This window comes from Carassius gibelio, chromosome B19 (genome assembly GCF_023724105.1).
Source record: "Carassius gibelio isolate Cgi1373 ecotype wild population from Czech Republic chromosome B19, carGib1.2-hapl.c, whole genome shotgun sequence".
Classification (NCBI taxonomy): domain Eukaryota; kingdom Metazoa; phylum Chordata; class Actinopteri; order Cypriniformes; family Cyprinidae; genus Carassius; species Carassius gibelio.
This window is the reverse complement of record NC_068414.1, coordinates 1,416,867-1,434,780: the sequence shown is the minus strand read 5'-3', so window position 1 is coordinate 1,434,780 and position 17,914 is coordinate 1,416,867. Positions and strand designations below refer to the sequence as shown.

The window sequence follows — 17,914 nt, the reverse complement described above, 5'->3', positions numbered from 1 at the left end:
ATCATTAGCTGAAGTCGCATAACACTTGGAACACTACCCGTAGCAGGGGTCATTGTTTGGACTCTTTTTTTTTTTTTTTTTTTTTTAAATTGCGCTTTAAACAAAAAGTATTGCGTCAATGCAACTGAACAACATTAATTAGGAACACAGTGCGTCAAAAAGCAAAATGACAGTTAAAGGCATTTCGTTATTGAACTCTTTGATGACATCATTCAGCTAAGTTCAGTTTTAAATAGTATCTGTGCAATAATTTGCAATCAAGTCAACGATATCTCTGTACATGAAGTGTCCCAAGCTCCGCCTGCCAGAGGCGACAGAGGCAAGAAACCAAAACTCGATCGGTGAAAAGATGGAGAAAAAACCCGGTGAGAAACCAGGCTCAGTCGGGGAGACAGTTCTCCCCTTGTCAGACGAAACCAGTAGATCAGCTCCAGGCTGCAGGAATGTCAGACTGTGCAGAAGAATCATCTGTTTCCTGTGGTCTTGTCCAGGTGGTCTTTACAGGGGATTTGTATCTGCGGCTCATCTAGTTGTCACGGTCTCCGCTGTGTTTCTGGGCCATAGAGGTCCTTTCTAGGTGTTGATCCACCATCTTCTCTGGATACGGACTGGATCCGGGTGACTGAAGCGGATACAGACTGGATCTGGTGGCTACGGTGACCTCGGAATAAGGGATTTCTTTAAAAGACTTTTTTTTTCATATAAGATTTTATCCAACTTTTCAGATAGAGGCATGAGAAAGAGATTGCCTTGATTGGGCTTTTGGTTATTGGTGGGCCGAGGGGACTTTTTTGAGTTTTACTCCTCCGTTTTGGAGTGGGGGGGGGGGTGCTGAAGAAACACATGTGGGCAGGCGTTGTCACCCTTGATGACCCTTGGCGAGCGTAGTAGTTTAACAGAGGCAGCGCACAGGCCCGAGCGTTTGGAGACACAGCTCGAGTTTCTCTTCATTGTTGCATAAATCTTTCGCCTTTTACTAAAGATTTCCGTGGAGGGGAACTTTTGCGAGTGACCTGTATTTTTGGGTGCTCTGCTCACTGCAGAGCTACATCGAAATGTCAAGAGCAGAATCAGTTTGACCGTCCGCCAGCATGCTGCGAGAGGGCTTGCCACTGGTCATCGTCTGAATGGGCACTCTCTGCGTTTGACCACTTCGTGTTTATTTAGCCGGATGGGAAGGCAGCGTTTTCTTGTACGTGACGGGATGCAAATTCTTGAAGGCTCTCTTTAGTGACGGGTCCGAACAAAGATCTCATCTGCTCCTCTAGCCCTATCGGCGACTCGTGCACTTCGAGCCTTCTTACTGACGGCGCAAGTTGCTGAATGCCTGCTGCGTTGGTGGTATAGTGGTGAGCATAGCTGCCTTCCAAGCAGTTGACCCGGGTTCGATTCCCGGCCAACGCATGTCCTTTGGCTCGGGCTGACGTCGAAGCAGAACTCCCTCTGTGACCTGTGCCTCCACCCAAAACTTTTGGATGGAATAATATCGGATGGACCCATCATTAGCTGAAGTCGCATAACACTTGCAACACTACCCGTAGCAGGGGTCATTGTTTGGACTCTTTTTTTTTTTTTTTTTTTTAAATTGCGCTTTAAACAAAAAGTATTGTGTCAATGCAACTGAACAACATTAATTAGGAACACAGTGCGTCAATAAAGCTGCTGACTTCCACCTGTGTTGGTGGTATAGTGGTGAGCATAGCTGCCTTCCAAGCAGTTGACCCGGGTTCGATTCCCGGCCAACGCATGTCCTTTGGCTCGGGCTGACGTCGAAGCAGAACTCCTTCTGTGACCTGCGACTCCAACCAAAAATTTTGGATGGATCGTTCGGAAGACGAAAAGAACCAGCTCTCCCCGTCGGTGAATCGAACCCCGGTCTTCCGCGTGACAGGCGGAGATACTGTCCACTATACTAACGAGGAGCCGTGCATGCTGCCGTTTCTCCCCCAACCGACGGCACTGCACTGACATAACTAAACAATGCATGGCTTCTTCTGACGCAGACCCAGCCCTAGCACCGTAAAATTTCTGATGGACCCATCATTAGCTGAAGTCGCATAACACTTGGAACACTACCCGTAGCAGGGGTCATTGTTTGGACTCTTTTTTTTTTTTTTTTTTTTTTTAAATTGCGCTTTAAACAAAAAGTATTGCGTCAATGCAACTGAACAACATTAATTAGGAACACAGTGCGTCAAAAAGCAAAATGACAGTTAAAGGCATTTCGTTATTGAACTCTTTGATGACATCATTCAGCTAAGTTCAGTTTTAAATAGTATCTGTGCAATAATTTGCAATCAAGTCAACGATATCTCTGTACATGAAGTGTCCCAAGCTCCGCCTGCCAGAGGCGACAGAGGCAAGAAACCAAAACTCGATCGGTGAAAAGATGGAGAAAAAACCCGGTGAGAAACCAGGCTCAGTCGGGGAGACAGTTCTCCCCTTGTCAGACGAAACCAGTAGATCAGCTCCAGGCTGCAGGAATGTCAGACTGTGCAGAAGAATCATCTGTTTCCTGTGGTCTTGTCCAGGTGGTCTTTACAGGGGATTTGTATCTGCGGCTCATCTAGTTGTCACGGTCTCCGCTGTGTTTCTGGGCCATAGAGGTCCTTTCTAGGTGTTGATCCACCATCTTCTCTGGATACGGACTGGATCCGGGTGACTGAAGCGGATACAGACTGGATCTGGTGGCTACGGTGACCTCGGAATAAGGGATTTCTTTAAAAGACTTTTTTTTTCATATAAGATTTTATCCAACTTTTCAGATAGAGGCATGAGAAAGAGATTGCCTTGATTGGGCTTTTGGTTATTGGTGGGCCGAGGGGACTTTTTTGAGTTTTACTCCTCCGTTTTGGAGTGGGGGGGGGGGGTGCTGACGAAACACATGTGGGCAGGCGTTGTCACCCTTGATGACCCTTGGCGAGCGTAGTAGTTTAACAGAGGCAGCGCACAGGCCCGAGCGTTTGGAGACACAGCTCGAGTTTCTCTTCATTGTCGCATAAATCTTTCGCCTTTTACTAAAGATTTCCGTGGAGGGGAACTTTTGCGAGTGACCTGTATTTTTGGGTGCTCTGCTCACTGCAGAGCTACATCGAAATGTCAAGAGCAGAATCAGTTTGACCGTCCGCCAGCATGCTGCGAGAGGGCTTGCCACTGGTCATCGTCTGAATGGGCACTCTCTGCGTTTGACCACTTCGTGTTTATTTAGCCGGATGGGAAGGCAGCGTTTTCTTGTACGTGACGGGATGCAAATTCTTGAAGGCTCTCTTTAGTGACGGGTCCGAACAAAGATCTCATCTGCTCCTCTAGCCCTATCGGCGACTCGTGCACTTCGAGCCTTCTTACTGACGGCGCAAGTTGCTGAATGCCTGCTGCGTTGGTGGTATAGTGGTGAGCATAGCTGCCTTCCAAGCAGTTGACCCGGGTTCGATTCCCGGCCAACGCATGTCCTTTGGCTCGGGCTGACGTCGAAGCAGAACTCCCTCTGTGACCTGTGCCTCCACCCAAAACTTTTGGATGGAATAATATCGGATGGACCCATCATTAGCTGAAGTCGCATAACACTTGCAACACTACCCGTAGCAGGGGTCATTGTTTGGACTCTTTTTTTTTTTTAAATTGCGCTTTAAACAAAAAGTATTGTGTCAATGCAACTGAACAACATTAATTAGGAACACAGTGCGTCAATAAAGCTGCTGACTTCCACCTGCGTTGGTGGTATAGTGGTGAGCATAGCTGCCTTCCAAGCAGTTGACCCGGGTTCGATTCCCGGCCAACGCATGTCCTTTGGCTCGGGCTGACGTCGAAGCAGAACTCCTTCTGTGACCTGCGACTCCAACCAAACATTTTGGATGGATCGTTCGGAAGACGAAAAGAACCAGCTCTCCCCGTCGGGGAATCGAACCCCGGTCTTCCGCGTGACAGGCGGAGATACTGTCCACTATACTAACGAGGAGCCGTGCATGCTGCCGTTTCTCCCCCAACCGATGGCACTGCACTGACATAACTAAACAATGCATGGCTTCTTCTGACGCAGACCCAGCCCTAGCACCGTAAAATTTCTGATGGACCCATCATTAGCTGAAGTCGCATAACACTTGGAACACTACCCGTAGCAGGGGTCATTGTTTGGACTCTTTTTTTTTTTTTTTTTTTTTAAATTGCGCTTTAAACAAAAAGTATTGCGTCAATGCAACTGAACAACATTAATTAGGAACACAGTGCGTCAAAAAGCAAAATGACAGTTAAAGGCATTTCGTTATTGAACTCTTTGATGACATCATTCAGCTAAGTTCAGTTTTAAATAGTATCTGTGCAATAATTTGCAATCAAGTCAACGATATCTCTGTACATGAAGTGTCCCAAGCTCCGCCTGCCAGAGGCGACAGAGGCAAGAAACCAAAACTCGATCGGTGAAAAGATGGAGAAAAAACCCAGTGAGAAACCAGGCTCAGTCGGGGAGACAGTTCTCCCCTTGTCAGACGAAACCAGTAGATCAGCTCCAGGCTGCAGGAATGTCAGACTGTGCAGAAGAATCATCTGTTTCCTGTGGTCTTGTCCAGGTGGTCTTTACAGGGGATTTGTATCTGCGGCTCATCTAGTTGTCACGGTCTCCGCTGTGTTTCTGGGCCATAGAGGTCCTTTCTAGGTGTTGATCCACCATCTTCTCTGGATACGGACTGGATCCGGGTGACTGAAGCGGATACAGACTGGATCTGGTGGCTACGGTGACCTCGGAATAAGGGATTTCTTTAAAAGACTTTTTTTTTCATATAAGATTTTATCCAACTTTTCAGATAGAGGCATGAGAAAGAGATTGCCTTGATTGGGCTTTTGGTTATTGGTGGGCCGAGGGGACTTTTTTGAGTTTTACTCCTCCGTTTTGGAGTGGGGGGGGGGGGGTGCTGACGAAACACATGTGGGCAGGCGTTGTCACCCTTGATGACCCTTGGCGAGCGTAGTAGTTTAACAGAGGCAGCGCACAGGCCCGAGCGTTTGGAGACACAGCTCGAGTTTCTCTTCATTGTCGCATAAATCTTTCGCCTTTTACTAAAGATTTCCGTGGAGGGGAACTTTTGCGAGTGACCTGTATTTTTGGGTGCTCTGCTCACTGCAGAGCTACATCGAAATGTCAAGAGCAGAATCAGTTTGACCGTCCGCCAGCATGCTGCGAGAGGGCTTGCCACTGGTCATCGTCTGAATGGGCACTCTCTGCGTTTGACCACTTCGTGTTTATTTAGCCGGATGGGAAGGCAGCGTTTTCTTGTACGTGACGGGATGCAAATTCTTGAAGGCTCTCTTTAGTGACGGGTCCGAACAAAGATCTCATCTGCTCCTCTAGCCCTATCGGCGACTCGTGCACTTCGAGCCTTCTTACTGACGGCGCAAGTTGCTGAATGCCTGCTGCGTTGGTGGTATAGTGGTGAGCATAGCTGCCTTCCAAGCAGTTGACTCGGGTTCGATTCCCGGCCAACGCATGTCCTTTGGCTCGGGCTGACGTCGAAGCAGAACTCCCTCTGTGACCTGTGCCTCCACCCAAAACTTTTGGATGGAATAATATCGGATGGACCCATCATTAGCTGAAGTCGCATAACACTTGCAACACTACCCGTAGCAGGGGTCATTGTTTGGACTCTATTTTTTTTTTTTTTAAATTGCGCTTTAAACAAAAAGTATTGTGTCAATGCAACTGAACAACATTAATTAGGAACACAGTGCGTCAATAAAGCTGCTGACTTCCACCTGCGTTGGTGGTATAGTGGTGAGCATAGCTGCCTTCCAAGCAGTTGACCCGGGTTCGATTCCCGGCCAACGCATGTCCTTTGGCTCGGGCTGACGTCGAAGCAGAACTCCTTCTGTGACCTGCGACTCCAACCAAAAATTTTGGATGGATCGTTCGGAAGACGAAAAGAACCAGCTCTCCCCGTCGGGGAATCGAACCCCGGTCTTCCGCGTGACAGGCGGAGATACTGTCCACTATACTAACGAGGAGCCGTGCATGCTGCCGTTTCTCCCCCAACCGACGGCACTGCACTGACATAACTAAACAATGCATGGCTTCTTCTGACGCAGACCCAGCCCTAGCACCGTAAAATTTCTGATGGACCCATCATTAGCTGAAGTCGCATAACACTTGGAACACTACCCGTAGCAGGGGTCATTGTTTGGACTCTTTTTTTTTTTTTTTTTTTTTTTAAATTGCGCTTTAAACAAAAAGTATTGCGTCAATGCAACTGAACAACATTAATTAGGAACACAGTGCGTCAAAAAGCAAAATGACAGTTAAAGGCATTTCGTTATTGAACTCTTTGATGACATCATTCAGCTAAGTTCAGTTTTAAATAGTATCTGTGCAATAATTTGCAATCAAGTCAACGATATCTCTGTACATGAAGTGTCCCAAGCTCCGCCTGCCAGAGGCGACAGAGGCAAGAAACCAAAACTCGATCGGTGAAAAGATGGAGAAAAAACCCGGTGAGAAACCAGGCTCAGTCGGGGAGACAGTTCTCCCCTTGTCAGACGAAACCAGTAGATCAGCTCCAGGCTGCAGGAATGTCAGACTGTGCAGAAGAATCATCTGTTTCCTGTGGTCTTGTCCAGGTGGTCTTTACAGGGGATTTGTATCTGCGGCTCATCTAGTTGTCACGGTCTCCGCTGTGTTTCTGGGCCATAGAGGTCCTTTCTAGGTGTTGATCCACCATCTTCTCTGGATACGGACTGGATCCGGGTGACTGAAGCGGATACAGACTGGATCTGGTGGCTACGGTGACCTCGGAATAAGGGATTTCTTTAAAAGACTTTTTTTTTCATATAAGATTTTATCCAACTTTTCAGATAGAGGCATGAGAAAGAGATTGCCTTGATTGGGCTTTTGGTTATTGGTGGGCCGAGGGGACTTTTTTGAGTTTTACTCCTCCGTTTTGGAGTGGGGGGGGGGTGCTGACGAAACACATGTGGGCAGGCGTTGTCACCCTTGATGACCCTTGGCGAGCGTAGTAGTTTAACAGAGGCAGCGCACAGGCCCGAGCGTTTGGAGACACAGCTCGAGTTTCTCTTCATTGTCGCATAAATCTTTCGCCTTTTACTAAAGATTTCCGTGGAGGGGAACTTTTGCGTGTGACCTGTATTTTTGGGTGCTCTGCTCACTGCAGAGCTACATCGAAATGTCAAGAGCAGAATCAGTTTGACCGTCCGCCAGCATGCTGCGAGAGGGCTTGCCACTGGTCATCGTCTGAATGGGCACTCTCTGCGTTTGACCACTTCGTGTTTATTTAGCCGGATGGGAAGGCAGCGTTTTCTTGTACGTGACGGGATGCAAATTCTTGAAGGCTCTCTTTAGTGACGGGTCCGAACAAAGATCTCATCTGCTCCTCTAGCCCTATCGGCGACTCGTGCACTTCGAGCCTTCTTACTGACGGCGCAAGTTGCTGAATGCCTGCTGCGTTGGTGGTATAGTGGTGAGCATAGCTGCCTTCCAAGCAGTTGACCCGGGTTCGATTCCCGGCCAACGCATGTCCTTTGGCTCGGGCTGACGTCGAAGCAGAACTCCCTCTGTGACCTGTGCCTCCACCCAAAACTTTTGGATGGAATAATATCGGATGGACCCATCATTAGCTGAAGTCGCATAACACTTGCAACACTACCCGTAGCAGGGGTCATTGTTTGGACTCTTTTTTTTTTTTAAATTGCGCTTTAAACAAAAAGTATTGTGTCAATGCAACTGAACAACATTAATTAGGAACACAGTGCGTCAATAAAGCTGCTGACTTCCACCTGCGTTGGTGGTATAGTGGTGAGCATAGCTGCCTTCCAAGCAGTTGACCCGGGTTCGATTCCCGGCCAACGCATGTCCTTTGGCTCGGGCTGACGTCGAAGCAGAACTCCTTCTGTGACCTGCGACTCCAACCAAACATTTTGGATGGATCGTTCGGAAGACGAAAAGAACCAGCTCTCCCCGTCGGGGAATCGAACCCCGGTCTTCCGCGTGACAGGCGGAGATACTGTCCACTATACTAACGAGGAGCCGTGCATGCTGCCGTTTCTCCCCCAACCGATGGCACTGCACTGACATAACTAAACAATGCATGGCTTCTTCTGACGCAGACCCAGCCCTAGCACCGTAAAATTTCTGATGGACCCATCATTAGCTGAAGTCGCATAACACTTGGAACACTACCCGTAGCAGGGGTCATTGTTTGGACTCTTTTTTTTTTTTTTTTTTTTTAAATTGCGCTTTAAACAAAAAGTATTGCGTCAATGCAACTGAACAACATTAATTAGGAACACAGTGCGTCAAAAAGCAAAATGACAGTTAAAGGCATTTCGTTATTGAACTCTTTGATGACATCATTCAGCTAAGTTCAGTTTTAAATAGTATCTGTGCAATAATTTGCAATCAAGTCAACGATATCTCTGTACATGAAGTGTCCCAAGCTCCGCCTGCCAGAGGCGACAGAGGCAAGAAACCAAAACTCGATCGGTGAAAAGATGGAGAAAAAACCCGGTGAGAAACCAGGCTCAGTCGGGGAGACAGTTCTCCCCTTGTCAGACGAAACCAGTAGATCAGCTCCAGGCTGCAGGAATGTCAGACTGTGCAGAAGAATCATCTGTTTCCTGTGGTCTTGTCCAGGTGGTCTTTACAGGGGATTTGTATCTGCGGCTCATCTAGTTGTCACGGTCTCCGCTGTGTTTCTGGGCCATAGAGGTCCTTTCTAGGTGTTGATCCACCATCTTCTCTGGATACGGACTGGATCCGGGTGACTGAAGCGGATACAGACTGGATCTGGTGGCTACGGTGACCTCGGAATAAGGGATTTCTTTAAAAGACTTTTTTTTTCATATAAGATTTTATCCAACTTTTCAGATAGAGGCATGAGAAAGAGATTGCCTTGATTGGGCTTTTGGTTATTGGTGGGCCGAGGGGACTTTTTTGAGTTTTACTCCTCCGTTTTGGAGTGGGGGGGGGGGGTGCTGACGAAACACATGTGGGCAGGCGTTGTCACCCTTGATGACCCTTGGCGAGCGTAGTAGTTTAACAGAGGCAGCGCACAGGCCCGAGCGTTTGGAGACACAGCTCGAGTTTCTCTTCATTGTCGCATAAATCTTTCGCCTTTTACTAAAGATTTCCGTGGAGGGGAACTTTTGCGAGTGACCTGTATTTTTGGGTGCTCTGCTCACTGCAGAGCTACATCGAAATGTCAAGAGCAGAATCAGTTTGACCGTCCGCCAGCATGCTGCGAGAGGGCTTGCCACTGGTCATCGTCTGAATGGGCACTCTCTGCGTTTGACCACTTCGTGTTTATTTAGCCGGATGGGAAGGCAGCGTTTTCTTGTACGTGACGGGATGCAAATTCTTGAAGGCTCTCTTTAGTGACGGGTCCGAACAAAGATCTCATCTGCTCCTCTAGCCCTATCGGCGACTCGTGCACTTCGAGCCTTCTTACTGACGGCGCAAGTTGCTGAATGCCTGCTGCGTTGGTGGTATAGTGGTGAGCATAGCTGCCTTCCAAGCAGTTGACCCGGGTTCGATTCCCGGCCAACGCATGTCCTTTGGCTCGGGCTGACGTCGAAGCAGAACTCCCTCTGTGACCTGTGCCTCCACCCAAAACTTTTGGATGGAATAATATCGGATGGACCCATCATTAGCTGAAGTCGCATAACACTTGCAACACTACCCGTAGCAGGGGTCATTGTTTGGACTCTTTTTTTTTTTTAAATTGCGCTTTAAACAAAAAGTATTGTGTCAATGCAACTGAACAACATTAATTAGGAACACAGTGCGTCAATAAAGCTGCTGACTTCCACCTGCGTTGGTGGTATAGTGGTGAGCATAGCTGCCTTCCAAGCAGTTGACCCGGGTTCGATTCCCGGCCAACGCATGTCCTTTGGCTCGGGCTGACGTCGAAGCAGAACTCCTTCTGTGACCTGCGACTCCAACCAAACATTTTGGATGGATCGTTCGGAAGACGAAAAGAACCAGCTCTCCCCGTCGGGGAATCGAACCCCGGTCTTCCGCGTGACAGGCGGAGATACTGTCCACTATACTAACGAGGAGCCGTGCATGCTGCCGTTTCTCCCCCAACCGATGGCACTGCACTGACATAACTAAACAATGCATGGCTTCTTCTGACGCAGACCCAGCCCTAGCACCGTAAAATTTCTGATGGACCCATCATTAGCTGAAGTCGCATAACACTTGGAACACTACCCGTAGCAGGGGTCATTGTTTGGACTCTTTTTTTTTTTTTTTTTTTTTAAATTGCGCTTTAAACAAAAAGTATTGCGTCAATGCAACTGAACAACATTAATTAGGAACACAGTGCGTCAAAAAGCAAAATGACAGTTAAAGGCATTTCGTTATTGAACTCTTTGATGACATCATTCAGCTAAGTTCAGTTTTAAATAGTATCTGTGCAATAATTTGCAATCAAGTCAACGATATCTCTGTACATGAAGTGTCCCAAGCTCCGCCTGCCAGAGGCGACAGAGGCAAGAAACCAAAACTCGATCGGTGAAAAGATGGAGAAAAAACCCGGTGAGAAACCAGGCTCAGTCGGGGAGACAGTTCTCCCCTTGTCAGACGAAACCAGTAGATCAGCTCCAGGCTGCAGGAATGTCAGACTGTGCAGAAGAATCATCTGTTTCCTGTGGTCTTGTCCAGGTGGTCTTTACAGGGGATTTGTATCTGCGGCTCATCTAGTTGTCACGGTCTCCGCTGTGTTTCTGGGCCATAGAGGTCCTTTCTAGGTGTTGATCCACCATCTTCTCTGGAAGATGGTATAGTGGTGAGCATAGCTGCCTTCCAAGCAGTTGACCCGGGTTCGATTCCCGGCCAACGCATGTCCTTTGGCTCGGGCTGACGTCGAAGCAGAACTCCTTCTGTGACCTGCGACTCCAACCAAAAATTTTGGATGGATCGTTCGGAAGACGAAAAGAACCAGCTCTCCCCGTCGGGGAATCGAACCCCGGTCTTCCGCGTGACAGGCGGAGATACTGTCCACTATACTAACGAGGAGCCGTGCATGCTGCCGTTTCTCCCCCAACCGACGGCACTGCACTGACATAACTAAACAATGCATGGCTTCTTCTGACGCAGACCCAGCCCTAGCACCGTAAAATTTCTGATGGACCCATCATTAGCTGAAGTCGCATAACACTTGGAACACTACCCGTAGCAGGGGTCATTGTTTGGACTCTTTTTTTTTTTTTTTTTTTTTTTAAATTGCGCTTTAAACAAAAAGTATTGCGTCAATGCAACTGAACAACATTAATTAGGAACACAGTGCGTCAAAAAGCAAAATGACAGTTAAAGGCATTTCGTTATTGAACTCTTTGATGACATCATTCAGCTAAGTTCAGTTTTAAATAGTATCTGTGCAATAATTTGCAATCAAGTCAACGATATCTCTGTACATGAAGTGTCCCAAGCTCCGCCTGCCAGAGGCGACAGAGGCAAGAAACCAAAACTCGATCGGTGAAAAGATGGAGAAAAAACCCGGTGAGAAACCAGGCTCAGTCGGGGAGACAGTTCTCCCCTTGTCAGACGAAACCAGTAGATCAGCTCCAGGCTGCAGGAATGTCAGACTGTGCAGAAGAATCATCTGTTTCCTGTGGTCTTGTCCAGGTGGTCTTTACAGGGGATTTGTATCTGCGGCTCATCTAGTTGTCACGGTCTCCGCTGTGTTTCTGGGCCATAGAGGTCCTTTCTAGGTGTTGATCCACCATCTTCTCTGGATACGGACTGGATCCGGGTGACTGAAGCGGATACAGACTGGATCTGGTGGCTACGGTGACCTCGGAATAAGGGATTTCTTTAAAAGACTTTTTTTTTCATATAAGATTTTATCCAACTTTTCAGATAGAGGCATGAGAAAGAGATTGCCTTGATTGGGCTTTTGGTTATTGGTGGGCCGAGGGGACTTTTTTGAGTTTTACTCCTCCGTTTTGGAGTGGGGGGGGGGGGTGCTGACGAAACACATGTGGGCAGGCGTTGTCACCCTTGATGACCCTTGGCGAGCGTAGTAGTTTAACAGAGGCAGCGCACAGGCCCGAGCGTTTGGAGACACAGCTCGAGTTTCTCTTCATTGTCGCATAAATCTTTCGCCTTTTACTAAAGATTTCCGTGGAGGGGAACTTTTGCGAGTGACCTGTATTTTTGGGTGCTCTGCTCACTGCAGAGCTACATCGAAATGTCAAGAGCAGAATCAGTTTGACCGTCCGCCAGCATGCTGCGAGAGGGCTTGCCACTGGTCATCGTCTGAATGGGCACTCTCTGCGTTTGACCACTTCGTGTTTATTTAGCCGGATGGGAAGGCAGCGTTTTCTTGTACGTGACGGGATGCAAATTCTTGAAGGCTCTCTTTAGTGACGGGTCCGAACAAAGATCTCATCTGCTCCTCTAGCCCTATCGGCGACTCGTGCACTTCGAGCCTTCTTACTGACGGCGCAAGTTGCTGAATGCCTGCTGCGTTGGTGGTATAGTGGTGAGCATAGCTGCCTTCCAAGCAGTTGACCCGGGTTCGATTCCCGGCCAACGCATGTCCTTTGGCTCGGGCTGACGTCGAAGCAGAACTCCCTCTGTGACCTGTGCCTCCACCCAAAACTTTTGGATGGAATAATATCGGATGGACCCATCATTAGCTGAAGTCGCATAACACTTGCAACACTACCCGTAGCAGGGGTCATTGTTTGGACTCTTTTTTTTTTTTAAATTGCGCTTTAAACAAAAAGTATTGTGTCAATGCAACTGAACAACATTAATTAGGAACACAGTGCGTCAATAAAGCTGCTGACTTCCACCTGCGTTGGTGGTATAGTGGTGAGCATAGCTGCCTTCCAAGCAGTTGACCCGGGTTCGATTCCCGGCCAACGCATGTCCTTTGGCTCGGGCTGACGTCGAAGCAGAACTCCTTCTGTGACCTGCGACTCCAACCAAACATTTTGGATGGATCGTTCGGAAGACGAAAAGAACCAGCTCTCCCCGTCGGGGAATCGAACCCCGGTCTTCCGCGTGACAGGCGGAGATACTGTCCACTATACTAACGAGGAGCCGTGCATGCTGCCGTTTCTCCCCCAACCGATGGCACTGCACTGACATAACTAAACAATGCATGGCTTCTTCTGACGCAGACCCAGCCCTAGCACCGTAAAATTTCTGATGGACCCATCATTAGCTGAAGTCGCATAACACTTGGAACACTACCCGTAGCAGGGGTCATTGTTTGGACTCTTTTTTTTTTTTTTTTTTTTTAAATTGCGCTTTAAACAAAAAGTATTGCGTCAATGCAACTGAACAACATTAATTAGGAACACAGTGCGTCAAAAAGCAAAATGACAGTTAAAGGCATTTCGTTATTGAACTCTTTGATGACATCATTCAGCTAAGTTCAGTTTTAAATAGTATCTGTGCAATAATTTGCAATCAAGTCAACGATATCTCTGTACATGAAGTGTCCCAAGCTCCGCCTGCCAGAGGCGACAGAGGCAAGAAACCAAAACTCGATCGGTGAAAAGATGGAGAAAAAACCCAGTGAGAAACCAGGCTCAGTCGGGGAGACAGTTCTCCCCTTGTCAGACGAAACCAGTAGATCAGCTCCAGGCTGCAGGAATGTCAGACTGTGCAGAAGAATCATCTGTTTCCTGTGGTCTTGTCCAGGTGGTCTTTACAGGGGATTTGTATCTGCGGCTCATCTAGTTGTCACGGTCTCCGCTGTGTTTCTGGGCCATAGAGGTCCTTTCTAGGTGTTGATCCACCATCTTCTCTGGATACGGACTGGATCCGGGTGACTGAAGCGGATACAGACTGGATCTGGTGGCTACGGTGACCTCGGAATAAGGGATTTCTTTAAAAGACTTTTTTTTTCATATAAGATTTTATCCAACTTTTCAGATAGAGGCATGAGAAAGAGATTGCCTTGATTGGGCTTTTGGTTATTGGTGGGCCGAGGGGACTTTTTTGAGTTTTACTCCTCCGTTTTGGAGTGGGGGGGGGGGGGGTGCTGACGAAACACATGTGGGCAGGCGTTGTCACCCTTGATGACCCTTGGCGAGCGTAGTAGTTTAACAGAGGCAGCGCACAGGCCCGAGCGTTTGGAGACACAGCTCGAGTTTCTCTTCATTGTCGCATAAATCTTTCGCCTTTTACTAAAGATTTCCGTGGAGGGGAACTTTTGCGAGTGACCTGTATTTTTGGGTGCTCTGCTCACTGCAGAGCTACATCGAAATGTCAAGAGCAGAATCAGTTTGACCGTCCGCCAGCATGCTGCGAGAGGGCTTGCCACTGGTCATCGTCTGAATGGGCACTCTCTGCGTTTGACCACTTCGTGTTTATTTAGCCGGATGGGAAGGCAGCGTTTTCTTGTACGTGACGGGATGCAAATTCTTGAAGGCTCTCTTTAGTGACGGGTCCGAACAAAGATCTCATCTGCTCCTCTAGCCCTATCGGCGACTCGTGCACTTCGAGCCTTCTTACTGACGGCGCAAGTTGCTGAATGCCTGCTGCGTTGGTGGTATAGTGGTGAGCATAGCTGCCTTCCAAGCAGTTGACTCGGGTTCGATTCCCGGCCAACGCATGTCCTTTGGCTCGGGCTGACGTCGAAGCAGAACTCCCTCTGTGACCTGTGCCTCCACCCAAAACTTTTGGATGGAATAATATCGGATGGACCCATCATTAGCTGAAGTCGCATAACACTTGCAACACTACCCGTAGCAGGGGTCATTGTTTGGACTCTATTTTTTTTTTTTTTTAAATTGCGCTTTAAACAAAAAGTATTGTGTCAATGCAACTGAACAACATTAATTAGGAACACAGTGCGTCAATAAAGCTGCTGACTTCCACCTGCGTTGGTGGTATAGTGGTGAGCATAGCTGCCTTCCAAGCAGTTGACCCGGGTTCGATTCCCGGCCAACGCATGTCCTTTGGCTCGGGCTGACGTCGAAGCAGAACTCCTTCTGTGACCTGCGACTCCAACCAAAAATTTTGGATGGATCGTTCGGAAGACGAAAAGAACCAGCTCTCCCCGTCGGGGAATCGAACCCCGGTCTTCCGCGTGACAGGCGGAGATACTGTCCACTATACTAACGAGGAGCCGTGCATGCTGCCGTTTCTCCCCCAACCGACGGCACTGCACTGACATAACTAAACAATGCATGGCTTCTTCTGACGCAGACCCAGCCCTAGCACCGTAAAATTTCTGATGGACCCATCATTAGCTGAAGTCGCATAACACTTGGAACACTACCCGTAGCAGGGGTCATTGTTTGGACTCTTTTTTTTTTTTTTTTTTTTTTTAAATTGCGCTTTAAACAAAAAGTATTGCGTCAATGCAACTGAACAACATTAATTAGGAACACAGTGCGTCAAAAAGCAAAATGACAGTTAAAGGCATTTCGTTATTGAACTCTTTGATGACATCATTCAGCTAAGTTCAGTTTTAAATAGTATCTGTGCAATAATTTGCAATCAAGTCAACGATATCTCTGTACATGAAGTGTCCCAAGCTCCACCTGCCAGAGGCGACAGAGGCAAGAAACCAAAACTCGATCGGTGAAAAGATGGAGAAAAAACCCGGTGAGAAACCAGGCTCAGTCGGGGAGACAGTTCTCCCCTTGTCAGACGAAACCAGTAGATCAGCTCCAGGCTGCAGGAATGTCAGACTGTGCAGAAGAATCATCTGTTTCCTGTGGTCTTGTCCAGGTGGTCTTTACAGGGGATTTGTATCTGCGGCTCATCTAGTTGTCACGGTCTCCGCTGTGTTTCTGGGCCATAGAGGTCCTTTCTAGGTGTTGATCCACCATCTTCTCTGGATACGGACTGGATCCGGGTGACTGAAGCGGATACAGACTGGATCTGGTGGCTACGGTGACCTCGGAATAAGGGATTTCTTTAAAAGACTTTTTTTTTCATATAAGATTTTATCCAACTTTTCAGATAGAGGCATGAGAAAGAGATTGCCTTGATTGGGCTTTTGGTTATTGGTGGGCCGAGGGGACTTTTTTGAGTTTTACTCCTCCGTTTTGGAGTGGGGGGGGGGGGTGCTGACGAAACACATGTGGGCAGGCGTTGTCACCCTTGATGACCCTTGGCGAGCGTAGTAGTTTAACAGAGGCAGCGCACAGGCCCGAGCGTTTGGAGACACAGCTCGAGTTTCTCTTCATTGTCGCATAAATCTTTCGCCTTTTACTAAAGATTTCCGTGGAGGGGAACTTTTGCGTGTGACCTGTATTTTTGGGTGCTCTGCTCACTGCAGAGCTACATCGAAATGTCAAGAGCAGAATCAGTTTGACCGTCCGCCAGCATGCTGCGAGAGGGCTTGCCACTGGTCATCGTCTGAATGGGCACTCTCTGCGTTTGACCACTTCGTGTTTATTTAGCCGGATGGGAAGGCAGCGTTTTCTTGTACGTGACGGGATGCAAATTCTTGAAGGCTCTCTTTAGTGACGGGTCCGAACAAAGATCTCATCTGCTCCTCTAGCCCTATCGGCGACTCGTGCACTTCGAGCCTTCTTACTGACGGCGCAAGTTGCTGAATGCCTGCTGCGTTGGTGGTATAGTGGTGAGCATAGCTGCCTTCCAAGCAGTTGACCCGGGTTCGATTCCCGGCCAACGCATGTCCTTTGGCTCGGGCTGACGTCGAAGCAGAACTCCCTCTGTGACCTGTGCCTCCACCCAAAACTTTTGGATGGAATAATATCGGATGGACCCATCATTAGCTGAAGTCGCATAACACTTGCAACACTACCCGTAGCAGGGGTCATTGTTTGGACTCTTTTTTTTTTTTAAATTGCGCTTTAAACAAAAAGTATTGTGTCAATGCAACTGAACAACATTAATTAGGAACACAGTGCGTCAATAAAGCTGCTGACTTCCACCTGCGTTGGTGGTATAGTGGTGAGCATAGCTGCCTTCCAAGCAGTTGACCCGGGTTCGATTCCCGGCCAACGCATGTCCTTTGGCTCGGGCTGACGTCGAAGCAGAACTCCTTCTGTGACCTGCGACTCCAACCAAACATTTTGGATGGATCGTTCGGAAGACGAAAAGAACCAGCTCTCCCCGTCGGGGAATCGAACCCCGGTCTTCCGCGTGACAGGCGGAGATACTGTCCACTATACTAACGAGGAGCCGTGCATGCTGCCGTTTCTCCCCCAACCGATGGCACTGCACTGACATAACTAAACAATGCATGGCTTCTTCTGACGCAGACCCAGCCCTAGCACCGTAAAATTTCTGATGGACCCATCATTAGCTGAAGTCGCATAACACTTGGAACACTACCCGTAGCAGGGGTCATTGTTTGGACTCTTTTTTTTTTTTTTTTTTTTTAAATTGCGCTTTAAACAAAAAGTATTGCGTCAATGCAACTGAACAACATTAATTAGGAACACAGTGCGTCAAAAAGCAAAATGACAGTTAAAGGCATTTCGTTATTGAACTCTTTGATGACATCATTCAGCTAAGTTCAGTTTTAAATAGTATCTGTGCAATAATTTGCAATCAAGTCAACGATATCTCTGTACATGAAGTGTCCCAAGCTCCGCCTGCCAGAGGCGACAGAGGCAAGAAACCAAAACTCGATCGGTGAAAAGATGGAGAAAAAACCCGGTGAGAAACCAGGCTCAGTCGGGGAGACAGTTCTCCCCTTGTCAGACGAAACCAGTAGATCAGCTCCAGGCTGCAGGAATGTCAGACTGTGCAGAAGAATCATCTGTTTCCTGTGGTCTTGTCCAGGTGGTCTTTACAGGGGATTTGTATCTGCGGCTCATCTAGTTGTCACGGTCTCCGCTGTGTTTCTGGGCCATAGAGGTCCTTTCTAGGTGTTGATCCACCATCTTCTCTGGATACGGACTGGATCCGGGTGACTGAAGCGGATACAGACTGGATCTGGTGGCTACGGTGACCTCGGAATAAGGGATTTCT

The 17,914-nt window shown here is 48.0% G+C and overlaps 21 non-coding genes across 21 annotated transcripts; all 21 read left to right on the top strand.

Annotated features, from left to right (window-relative positions):
- Nucleotides 1–932: 932 nt before the first annotated feature.
- On the top strand, nucleotides 933–1,047 carry LOC127980949 (U5 spliceosomal RNA). Its single transcript, XR_008159946.1, has one exon. It is a non-coding gene; the product is annotated as a U5 spliceosomal RNA (small nuclear RNA).
- A 285-nt stretch (nucleotides 1,048–1,332) lies between these two features.
- trnag-ucc (transfer RNA glycine (anticodon UCC)) lies at nucleotides 1,333–1,404 on the top strand. The gene has a single exon. It is a non-coding gene; the product is annotated as a tRNA-Gly (tRNA).
- Nucleotides 1,405–2,973: 1,569 nt separating this feature from the next.
- Nucleotides 2,974–3,088, top strand: LOC127980275 (U5 spliceosomal RNA). The gene has a single exon (XR_008159308.1). It is a non-coding gene; the product is annotated as a U5 spliceosomal RNA (small nuclear RNA).
- Nucleotides 3,089–3,373: 285 nt separating this feature from the next.
- trnag-ucc (transfer RNA glycine (anticodon UCC)) lies at nucleotides 3,374–3,445 on the top strand. Its single transcript has one exon. It is a non-coding gene; the product is annotated as a tRNA-Gly (tRNA).
- Nucleotides 3,446–3,708: 263 nt separating this feature from the next.
- Nucleotides 3,709–3,780, top strand: trnag-ucc (transfer RNA glycine (anticodon UCC)). The gene has a single exon. It is a non-coding gene; the product is annotated as a tRNA-Gly (tRNA).
- Nucleotides 3,781–5,005: 1,225 nt separating this feature from the next.
- On the top strand, nucleotides 5,006–5,120 carry LOC127980274 (U5 spliceosomal RNA). Its single transcript, XR_008159307.1, has one exon. It is a non-coding gene; the product is annotated as a U5 spliceosomal RNA (small nuclear RNA).
- Nucleotides 5,121–5,744: 624 nt separating this feature from the next.
- Nucleotides 5,745–5,816, top strand: trnag-ucc (transfer RNA glycine (anticodon UCC)). The gene has a single exon. It is a non-coding gene; the product is annotated as a tRNA-Gly (tRNA).
- A 1,224-nt stretch (nucleotides 5,817–7,040) lies between these two features.
- LOC127980976 (U5 spliceosomal RNA) lies at nucleotides 7,041–7,155 on the top strand. Its single transcript, XR_008159972.1, has one exon. It is a non-coding gene; the product is annotated as a U5 spliceosomal RNA (small nuclear RNA).
- Nucleotides 7,156–7,440: 285 nt separating this feature from the next.
- On the top strand, nucleotides 7,441–7,512 carry trnag-ucc (transfer RNA glycine (anticodon UCC)). Its single transcript has one exon. It is a non-coding gene; the product is annotated as a tRNA-Gly (tRNA).
- Nucleotides 7,513–7,775: 263 nt separating this feature from the next.
- Nucleotides 7,776–7,847, top strand: trnag-ucc (transfer RNA glycine (anticodon UCC)). Its single transcript has one exon. It is a non-coding gene; the product is annotated as a tRNA-Gly (tRNA).
- Nucleotides 7,848–9,071: 1,224 nt separating this feature from the next.
- On the top strand, nucleotides 9,072–9,186 carry LOC127980273 (U5 spliceosomal RNA). The gene has a single exon (XR_008159306.1). It is a non-coding gene; the product is annotated as a U5 spliceosomal RNA (small nuclear RNA).
- A 285-nt stretch (nucleotides 9,187–9,471) lies between these two features.
- trnag-ucc (transfer RNA glycine (anticodon UCC)) lies at nucleotides 9,472–9,543 on the top strand. The gene has a single exon. It is a non-coding gene; the product is annotated as a tRNA-Gly (tRNA).
- A 263-nt stretch (nucleotides 9,544–9,806) lies between these two features.
- trnag-ucc (transfer RNA glycine (anticodon UCC)) lies at nucleotides 9,807–9,878 on the top strand. Its single transcript has one exon. It is a non-coding gene; the product is annotated as a tRNA-Gly (tRNA).
- Nucleotides 9,879–12,065: 2,187 nt separating this feature from the next.
- On the top strand, nucleotides 12,066–12,180 carry LOC127980272 (U5 spliceosomal RNA). The gene has a single exon (XR_008159305.1). It is a non-coding gene; the product is annotated as a U5 spliceosomal RNA (small nuclear RNA).
- A 285-nt stretch (nucleotides 12,181–12,465) lies between these two features.
- On the top strand, nucleotides 12,466–12,537 carry trnag-ucc (transfer RNA glycine (anticodon UCC)). Its single transcript has one exon. It is a non-coding gene; the product is annotated as a tRNA-Gly (tRNA).
- Nucleotides 12,538–12,800: 263 nt separating this feature from the next.
- On the top strand, nucleotides 12,801–12,872 carry trnag-ucc (transfer RNA glycine (anticodon UCC)). The gene has a single exon. It is a non-coding gene; the product is annotated as a tRNA-Gly (tRNA).
- A 1,226-nt stretch (nucleotides 12,873–14,098) lies between these two features.
- On the top strand, nucleotides 14,099–14,213 carry LOC127980271 (U5 spliceosomal RNA). The gene has a single exon (XR_008159304.1). It is a non-coding gene; the product is annotated as a U5 spliceosomal RNA (small nuclear RNA).
- Nucleotides 14,214–14,838: 625 nt separating this feature from the next.
- Nucleotides 14,839–14,910, top strand: trnag-ucc (transfer RNA glycine (anticodon UCC)). Its single transcript has one exon. It is a non-coding gene; the product is annotated as a tRNA-Gly (tRNA).
- A 1,226-nt stretch (nucleotides 14,911–16,136) lies between these two features.
- LOC127980975 (U5 spliceosomal RNA) lies at nucleotides 16,137–16,251 on the top strand. The gene has a single exon (XR_008159971.1). It is a non-coding gene; the product is annotated as a U5 spliceosomal RNA (small nuclear RNA).
- Nucleotides 16,252–16,536: 285 nt separating this feature from the next.
- On the top strand, nucleotides 16,537–16,608 carry trnag-ucc (transfer RNA glycine (anticodon UCC)). The gene has a single exon. It is a non-coding gene; the product is annotated as a tRNA-Gly (tRNA).
- Nucleotides 16,609–16,871: 263 nt separating this feature from the next.
- trnag-ucc (transfer RNA glycine (anticodon UCC)) lies at nucleotides 16,872–16,943 on the top strand. Its single transcript has one exon. It is a non-coding gene; the product is annotated as a tRNA-Gly (tRNA).
- Nucleotides 16,944–17,914: the final 971 nt, after the last annotated feature.